Below are 9,511 nucleotides of genomic sequence, written 5' to 3' on the forward strand. Positions count from 1 at the left end.
AAAACGTCTCTCCCATACACACTCACACAGACACACAGATACACACACACACACACACACATACACACACACGAAGATAATCACTCCAACTTCAAGATAAAAACAAATATATAGAAAATACTCATAATTAAATAAATGAAAATAAAAATAATGTGATCTGTCTCTCTAGTTGGAAAATATAAACACTCACAGAGCGATAGAAGATGCTTCTAACAAACAAAAGACGAAGGTGCCCAGAAAAAAAGACGAGACGACAGTGGTACTGCCAAATACGAAAGTGTAAATGTGTTAAGTGCAGTTAAGTTGCTGTTTGAAAAAACTCAACACATACAAACGGAACACCAAGAAAAATGTCATAATCAACAAAAAACCGTGAGTAAGAAAAAGAATAAATACTGTTATTAGTAATAAGTAAGGCAAAAGAACTGTTAATGGTCATAACAAAAAAATTGTAAGACAAAAAAACCATATTGCTATAACGACCAATCAAAGCTTCTTTAAAATAAAGCAAACGCGTCTGCTCTTAATAAAACTTTTATTACAGTTCCTAAGGATGGCAATTAACCTATACAATTTGTATAGGTGCAAATGCGGAAAAAAGAGGACCAAAAATGAAGAAGATATCTCTTCTTGAAACAGGCTTTTCTTACCACTGCCACTCTACATTTTATATCCTCTCCACTTCGACCATCATTTTGCTGCCCAAATAGCAAAACTCATCTACTGCTTTTAGTGTCTCGTTTCGCAATCTAATTCCCTCACTATCACCTCATAATCAGTTTATTAATAGCAATAAACAATCCATAGCGTCTGCAAAATACACAACTACGTGTTCAACTCAATTTGAACACGCGTCGCCAGTGGCTAGAATGTGACTCACGTGTCAGTTCACGGCACAAAGGGGCCTTCGATGCCTAGGTCATCACATTGCACACGATCGCATTGGGAAAGGAAATCGAGCTTGCCCCTCAAAGGGAGCCATCCCGGAATTCGCATTAAATGATTTAGGGAAATCACGGAAAATTTAAATCTGGATAACTGAACGGAAACAGACCCGCCACCATCCCGAATACAATGCTGTGTCTTTCCACTGTGTCACCTCGTTCAGTTAATAATCATGAATGCTGTGTGTTGTACTGTAGTGTGTGTGTGTGTGTGTGTGTGTGTGTGTGTGTGTGTGTTTGTGTGTATTGGTGACTTAGGAAGGTGTAATGAACAACACCACATCAGTATTTACATTATTTTCCGACTTATAATAATAGCTATTAGAAGTCATATGTTTATAGGTTGGATAATACCTCCAAGTACATGGGGCAAGAGCAAGTACTTAATGTGTATTTTCCCCTGGGCAGCAGGTCAGGTATTGAAGTGGGGACTCGTGGACGTAAAATGGGTAATCTATACTGACAGGCGAACTTCGCGTACTGATGCATTTACTGTCAGGCAGAAAACATCATGTCGTAAGTGACTTTTATATGGGAATACGGTTCATTGCAGAGAAAAAAACAACCACACACTGATGTGTGTACATATTAAGGTTGCACATATAAGGATATCTATATGTACGAGGGCTATTTGGAAAGTAAGGTCCGATAGGTTGCGAAATGGAAACCACGGTAAAAATCAAAAATGTTTTATTTGCAACAGTTAGATACACCTTGCAGCTACTTATCTCCATAGTCGCCGATCCGACTTAGACGTGTATCGTAGCGTTGTACCAACTTTCCAATACCCTCGCTATAGAAGGCAGCCGCCAGTGCTTTCCGCCAATTCTCTACGCTGGCCTACGGCTCGTTGTCTTGTGCCAAAATCTTGTCTTCATAGCCAGCGGTTCGTGTGAGCAGAGATGAAACTCAGAGGGAGACAATTACGGGCTGTATTGTGGATAATCAAACATTTCCAACTGAAAACGATGCAGGATCATTTTCATTGCCCCTGCAGAATGCGGCTGAGAATTGTCTTGAAGAAGAAACAGCACGACAGTTATGTAATGTTAGCTGCATAGCTTCAGGGGAAATTTCTCACCAGGCCCTCGTACTTGGCGGGGGTCGTTACTGTTCTAGGTATCTTTATGTGCTCCCTGTGTGCTCAGAACTAAAAAGAACGACGTAATGCGATCGACGGGCATACTAGAGAGACTGCGCAACACAGCTGTGCAGATCTTCATCGGATTTTCACTGTGGTTTCCATTTCGCGACCGATCGGACCTTACTTTCCGAATAGCCCTCGTATATGCGTTACACCCCGTACATACTTCTCTAAATATACCGTCATGGCCATTATGGGAGATGTAAGTAGAAGCAATGGATTTTAGGGCCGTCTCAAATCGTCTTGTTTCGAAGTTACACGCGAGGTGCCCAGTCTTTCCGCAATACCTTCAACTAGAACGGTAATGCTACTAAATACTCGCATGTGCGAAATATTTTAAGAGCAATGGATCTCTTTATAGAGGAGGGTGTTGTAACTTGGAAAACGTTACAGGTTTTCGCCTCAGTGCAGCCCTGTAACAGAATTTTAATGTATTTTCTTCCTTCGTTTTGAAATACTAGCATTTGCTTTATGGGTGCTGCAGTGTTTCCCTAAAATTGCGAAAATTGCTCCGGAAAAATAAGGTTTTTCTAAATGTAAAAAACTGTTCCATGGTCCATATAACTAGGAACAAATATTCCATTCAAATTTAAAAGTTCCGCAATCGATAAAGTACTGTCACTACTGTACTTAATCGTCTATGAATTACATTAATTGCTACACACCAGTAATCAATAACTGAAATCAAATTCAGAAGAAAGGTTTCCAGAAATCAACTACATAATGTGATTATAAATATCCGGACATCTGCCTGAAAATGACTTACAAGTTCGTGGCACCCTCCATCGGAATACTGGAATTCAATATGGTGTTGGCCCACCGTTAGCCTTGATGACATCTTCCACTCTCGCAGGCATGCGTCCAGTCAGGTGCTGGAAGGTTTCTTGGGGAATGCCAGTCCATTCAACACAGAGTGCTGCACTGAAGAGAGGTATCGATATCAGTCGGTGAGGCCTGGCACGAAGTCGGCGTCCCAAATCATCGCAAAGGTGTCATATAGGATTCAGGTCACGACTCTGTGCATGCCAGTCCATTACAGGGATGTTATTGTCGTGTAACCACCCGCCACAGGCCGTGCATTAAGAACCGGTGCTCGTTCGTGCTGAAAGATGCAATCGTCATCCCCGAATTGCTCTTCAACAGTGGGATGCAAGAAGGTGCTTTAAACATCAATGTAGGCCTGTGCTGTGATAGTGCTACGCAAAACAACAAGGGGTGCAAGCGTCCTCGATGGAAAACACGACCACACGTTAACACCAACTGCTCCGATTTTTACTGTTGGCACTACACACGCTGGCAGATGACGTTCACCAGGCATTCGCCATACCCACACGCTGCCATCGAATGGCCACATTGTGTAACGTGATTCGTCACTCAACACGTTTCTCCGCTGTTCAAATGGTTCAAATGGCACTGAGCACTATGGGACTTCTGAGGTCATCAGTCCCCTAGAACTTAGAACTACTTAAACCTAACTAACCTGAGGACATCACACACTTCCATGCCCGAGGCAGGATTCGAACCTGCGACCGTAGCGGTTGCGCGGGTCCAGACTGTAGCACCTAGAACCGTTCGGCCACCCCGGCCGGCTCAACTGTTCAATCGTCCAATGTTTACGCTCCTTACTCCAAGCGAGGCGTCGTTTGGAATTTACCGGCGCGATGTGTGGCTTACGAGCAGCCACTCGACCATGAAATCCTAGTTTTCTCACCTCCCGCCTATCCGTCATAGTACTTGCAATGGATCCTGATGCAGTCAGGAATTCCTGAGGTCTGGAGAGAAGTCTACCTATTACACATTACGACCCTCTTCAACTGTCGGCGGTCTCTGTCAGTCTACAGACGAGGTCGGCGTGTAAGCTTTTGTGCTGTACGTGTCCCTTCACGTTTCCACTTCACTATTACATCGGAAACTGTGGACCTAGGGATGTTTAGGAGTGTGGAAATCTCGCGTACAGACGTATTACATAAGTGACACCCAATCACCCCTTTAATCTTGCAACTTATGAAAGTGTCCAAGGACGTTTGACTCGCCCTGTTTTATGCAGTCCTTAGAAATGTAGAATTCCTAATATTTATAAACGCTGCACAAAACACAACCTCACGTCTCAGAACAACAACAAAAAAATGTAGCAAATGCCGGAGGCTGCTTATGACAGTTTCTAGTGCGCATTCCTTCACGTGATTCTGAAATCAGCCACCAGGGAACACCATAGATATATTACTCTCCAAGTACAACTCTCTTCCATACTCTTCCAATGAAACGATGGTATCTGCCTTCCTCACGAATAACTGTCTGTGGTTATCCCATTGTAAAGGTCAACAACGCATATATTTTCCTACAAGCATTACAGTTATTTCCGATGATTGTTCTGCAATGCTGCACTCCTACAATATCGGGTATTCTATAATTACATATCGTTGTAACTTTACTGGTCAGCTACTAGCTCTGACCATTAGTATAACTTCCTGTGTGCTGCACCATATTTATACTGACGGAAATAAAATCGCAACACCAAAAAAATTCATTTTGGTAATGAAACTAGGGAAGCATTTGTCTAGCGATCGTACACTACTGGCCATTAAAATTGCTACACCAAGAAGAAAAACAGATAATAAACGGGTATTCATTGGACAAATATATTATACTACAACTGACATGTGATTACATTTTCACGCAATTTGTGTGCATAGGTCCTGAGAAATCAGTACCCAGAACAACCACCTCTGGCCGTAATAATGGCCTTGATACGCCTGGGCATTGAGTCAAACAGTGCTTGGCTGGCGTGTACAGTTACAGCTGCCCATGCAGCTTCAACACGATACCATAGTTCATCAAGAGTAGTGACTGGCGTATTGTGACGAGCCAGTTGCTCGGCCACCAGTGACCAGACGTTTTCAATTGATTATAGATCTGGAGAACGTGCTGGCCAGGACAGCAGTCGAACATTTTCTGTATCCAGAAAGGCCCGTACAGGACCTGCAACATGCTGTCGTGCATTATCCTGTTGAAATGTAGGGTTTCACAGGGATCGAACGAAGGGTAGAGCCACGGGTCGTAACACATCTGAAATGTAACGTCCACTGTTCAAAGTCCGTCAATGCGAACAAGAGGTGACCGAGACGTGTAACCAGTGGCACCCCATACCATCACGCCGGGTGATACGCCACTATGGCGATGACGAATACACGCTTCCAATGTGCGTTCACCGCGATGTCGCCAAACACGGATGCGACCATCATGATGCTGTAAACAGAACCTTGATTCATCCGAAAGAATGACGTTTTGCCATTCATGCGCCCAGGTTCGTCGTTGAGTACACCATCGCAGGCGCCCCTGTCTTGGATGCAGCGTCAAAGGTAACCGCAGGCATGGTCTCCGAGCTGATAGTCAATGAAGCTGCAAACGTCGTCGAACTGTTCGTGCAGATGGTTGTTGTCTTGCAAACGTCCCCATCTGTTGATTCGGGGATCGAGACGTGGCTGCACGATCCGTTACAGCCATGCGGATAAGATGCCTGTTATCTCGACTGCTAGTGATTCGAGGCCGTTGGGATCCAGGACGGCGATCCGCATTACCCTCCTGATTCCACCGATCGCGATAGGCTACAATCCGACCTTTATCAAAGTCGGAAAGGTGAGTGTACGCATTTCTCCTCGTTACACGAGGCATCACAACAACGTTTCACCAGACAACGCCGGTCAACTATTGTTTGTGTATGAGAAATCGGTTGGAAACTTTCCTCATGTAAGCACGTTGTAGGTGTCACCACCGGCGCCAACCTTGTGTGAATGCTCTGAAAAGCTAATCATTTGCATATCACAGCATCTTCTTCCTATCAGTTAAATTTCGCGTCTGTAGCACGCCATCTTCGTGGTGTAGCAATTTTAATGGCCAGTAGTGTATTTAAGTGATTAACATTGCAAGGCAACAGGTTAATGTATGCGCGAGAAAAGTCATTGCAAGTGAGAAATGCTGGTACATTAATAACTGATGTAAACACCAAAATATTGAAAGCAAGCATGCAAAGGTGCATCCATTGTGTTGTACAAGTGTCAGATGTCAGTTTGTGGGATTGGGTTGCATGCCCATTACACTTGATCGGTGGCCGTGCGGTTCTAGGCGCTACAGTCTGGAGCCGAGCGACCGCTACGCTCGCAGGTTCGAATCCTGCCTCGGGCATGGATGTGTGAGATGTCCTTAGGTTAGTTAGGTGTACATAGTTCTAAGTTGTAGGCGACTGATGACCTGAGAATTTAAGTCGCATAGTGCTCAGAGCCATTTGAACCAACACTTGATCGGTCAATACAGGGACTGTTAAAGCTGTTTTTCGATGAAACTGTAGTTGTCGTCCGATGTGTCCGACATGTGCTCCGGTCTGTTGTGCGAGCAGGCCAAGGAAACATGTCGACATTCTGCAGAGCATGTTGCATAACCATTGCGGTATGTGGGGGAACGTTATCATGATGGAAAACACTCTCTACATTTATGTTTATGAATGGCCGCTCAACAGGTCGAATCATCAAGTTGACGAACAAATTCGCAGTCAAGGTGCGTGAGATAGCCATGAGAATACTCCTGCTGTCATACTAAATCTCATCCCAGACCGTAACTCAATGTGTAGGTCCAGTGCGTCTACCATGCAAAAAAATGGTTCAAATGGCTCTGAGCACTATGGGACTCAACTGCTGTGGTCATCAGTCCCCTAGAACTTAGAACTACTTAAACCTAACTAACCTAAGGACATCACACACATCCATACCCGAGGCAGGATTCGAACCTGCGACCGTAGCATTCGCACGGTTCCGGACTGCGCGCCTAGAACCGCGAGACCACCGCGGCCGGCTACTACCGTGCTGACAGGTTGACTGCAGGCCCTCAACTGGCCGCCTTCTAACAAACATACGGCCATCGTTGGCACCGAGGCAGAACAAGCTTTAATCACAAAACACAACCGACCTCCACCCTGCTTTCTAATTAGCTCTCGCTTGACACCACTGAAGTCTCAAACGGCGATGGTTTGGAATAGTGGAAGCACGCTACACGCTACAGCGCCTCTGGCTGGGAGCTGTCCTCGTAGTAACCGATCTGTAATCGCTGTGTCTTTGTGGTGCCAACTGTTGCTCAGGTGGCTGCTGCAGATGGAGTACGATGCGACATACGGCGAACACGCCGGTCTGTAATGCTACGTGGCTGTCCGGAGCCAGGTTTGCCACCGTACATTCGCGTGACAGCCCCTCCCAGCAATCACGTACGGTGGCTACATTCCTTTTAAGTCTGTCTACATTATCGCAGGTGAAACATCCAGCTTGTCGTAGCCCTGTTATACGTCATCGTTCAAACTCAGTGAGGTGTTTATAATGGCGTCTTTGTCGTCTTAAAGGCATCATCATAGTAACACTTCTAGCGCCACTCTTGTGCGACTGGCGTGAAATTTGAATAGACATTATCTTTCAAATGTAGAAACACGCCTACTAACTTTCGTTTGTGTCGCACAGCTCCTTCTGCTTGTTCCGCTTTTTTTCCGTTACTGTATGAACACTTTCTTAGCAATGACATGCAACCGCTCACTTCACGGAAGGTCGGTTCCTAAAGACTGGAAAGTAGCACAGGTCACACCAATACTCAAGAAAGGAAATAGCAGTAACCCATTGAATCACAGACCCATATCACTGACCTCAATTTGCAGTAGGCTTTTGGAGCATATATTGTACTAGAACATTATGAGCGACCTTGAAGAAAATGACTTATTGATACATAACAAACACAGATTCAGAAAATATCGTTCGTGTGCAACACAGCTAGCTCTTTTTTCCATGAAGTAATGAGTGCTGTCGACAAGGGATCTCAGATCGATTCCATATTCCTAGATTTCCAGAAGGCTTTTGATACTGTTCCTCACAAGCGACTGTTAATCAAATTGCGTTGATATGGAGTATTTTCCCAGTTGTGTGACTGGATTCGTGATTTCCTCTCAGAGAGGTCACAGTTCGTAGTGATAGACGATAAACAGTGGGGTAGAACAGATGTGATATCTGGCGTTCCGCAAGATTTTGTCATAGGCCCTCTGCTGTTCCTGATTTATGTAAATGATCTAGGTGATAATCTGAGCAGCCCCCTTACATTGTTCGCAGATGACGCTGTAATTTACCGTCTAGTAAAATAATCAGACGACCAATTCCAATTACAAAATGATCTAGAGAGAATTTCTGTATGGTACGAAAAGTGGCAATTGGCTCTAAACAAAGAAAAGTGCGAGGTCATCAACATGGGTACTAAAAGAAATCCGATAAATTTTTGGTATACGATAGATCGCACAAATCTAAGGGCTGTCATTCGACTAAATACCTAGGAATTACAATTACGAGCAACTTAAATTGGGAAGACCACATAGATAGTATTGTGGGGAAGGTGAAACAAAGACTGTGCTTTGTTGGCAGAACACTTAGAAGATGCGACAAACCCACTAAAGAGTCAGCCTACATTACACTTGTCTGTCCTCTGCTGGAATATTACTGCCCGATATGGGATACTTACCAGGTGGGATTGACGGAGGACATCGAAAAAGTGCAAAGAAGGGCAGTTCGTTCGTGTTATCGCTCAATAGGGGTGAGAGTGTCACTGATGTGATACGCGAGTTGGCGTGGCAGTCACTGAAATAAAGGCAGTTTTCTTTGCGACGAGATCTATTTACGAAATTTTAATCACCAACTTTCTCTTCCGAATGCGGAAATATTTTGTTGACACCTACCTATGTAGGGAGAAATGATCATGATAATAGAATAAGAGAAATTAGAGCTCGAACGGAAAGATTTAGGTGCCATTCGAGAGTAGAATGGTAGAGAAGTAGTATGAAAATGGTTCGATGAACCCTCTGCCAGGCATGAAGTGTGAATTGCAGAGTAACCATGTAGATGTAGAACACGCGGCATGACTTTTTGCTTGCCATCGACATACATACCAGGTTATGAGTACCTACATCGACAGATAAGTGTCTTGCCAGTCGTTCACGAGGCACACCCGGCACGACCTCCTCTTTGTCCATCTTTCCCCGGCTGAGAAAGAAAGTATTCCTGGAGGAGCTTTCATATTCTGCCACACCTACAAATGACTGTGATAACGACACTGGCCCGTGGCTGCCTGGTGGATGGATGAAAATAAAGGCGCGGTGATGCCGCTGACGCTGACGCGGCCGGTGGCGGCTGTTTCCGAGGGCGGCGGCGCAAAGTGAAACTGATGGGCGGCCATGCGTTAGGGTGGTCGCGGGCCCGAAGCCAGATTTATAGCGGCGCACTCGCAAGATAGAGCGGCTACGTGGCAGCGGCAATTCCGGGGCCAACTGCGGCTACCGGGAGGCCGTGTCCGCAGGTGCAGTCGCACCAGTATCTCTGTGCCGCCTCCCGACAGCTCAGGTACAGGTCAC

This window comes from Schistocerca nitens, chromosome 9 (assembly GCF_023898315.1).
Source record: "Schistocerca nitens isolate TAMUIC-IGC-003100 chromosome 9, iqSchNite1.1, whole genome shotgun sequence".
Classification (NCBI taxonomy): Eukaryota; Metazoa; Arthropoda; class Insecta; order Orthoptera; family Acrididae; genus Schistocerca; species Schistocerca nitens.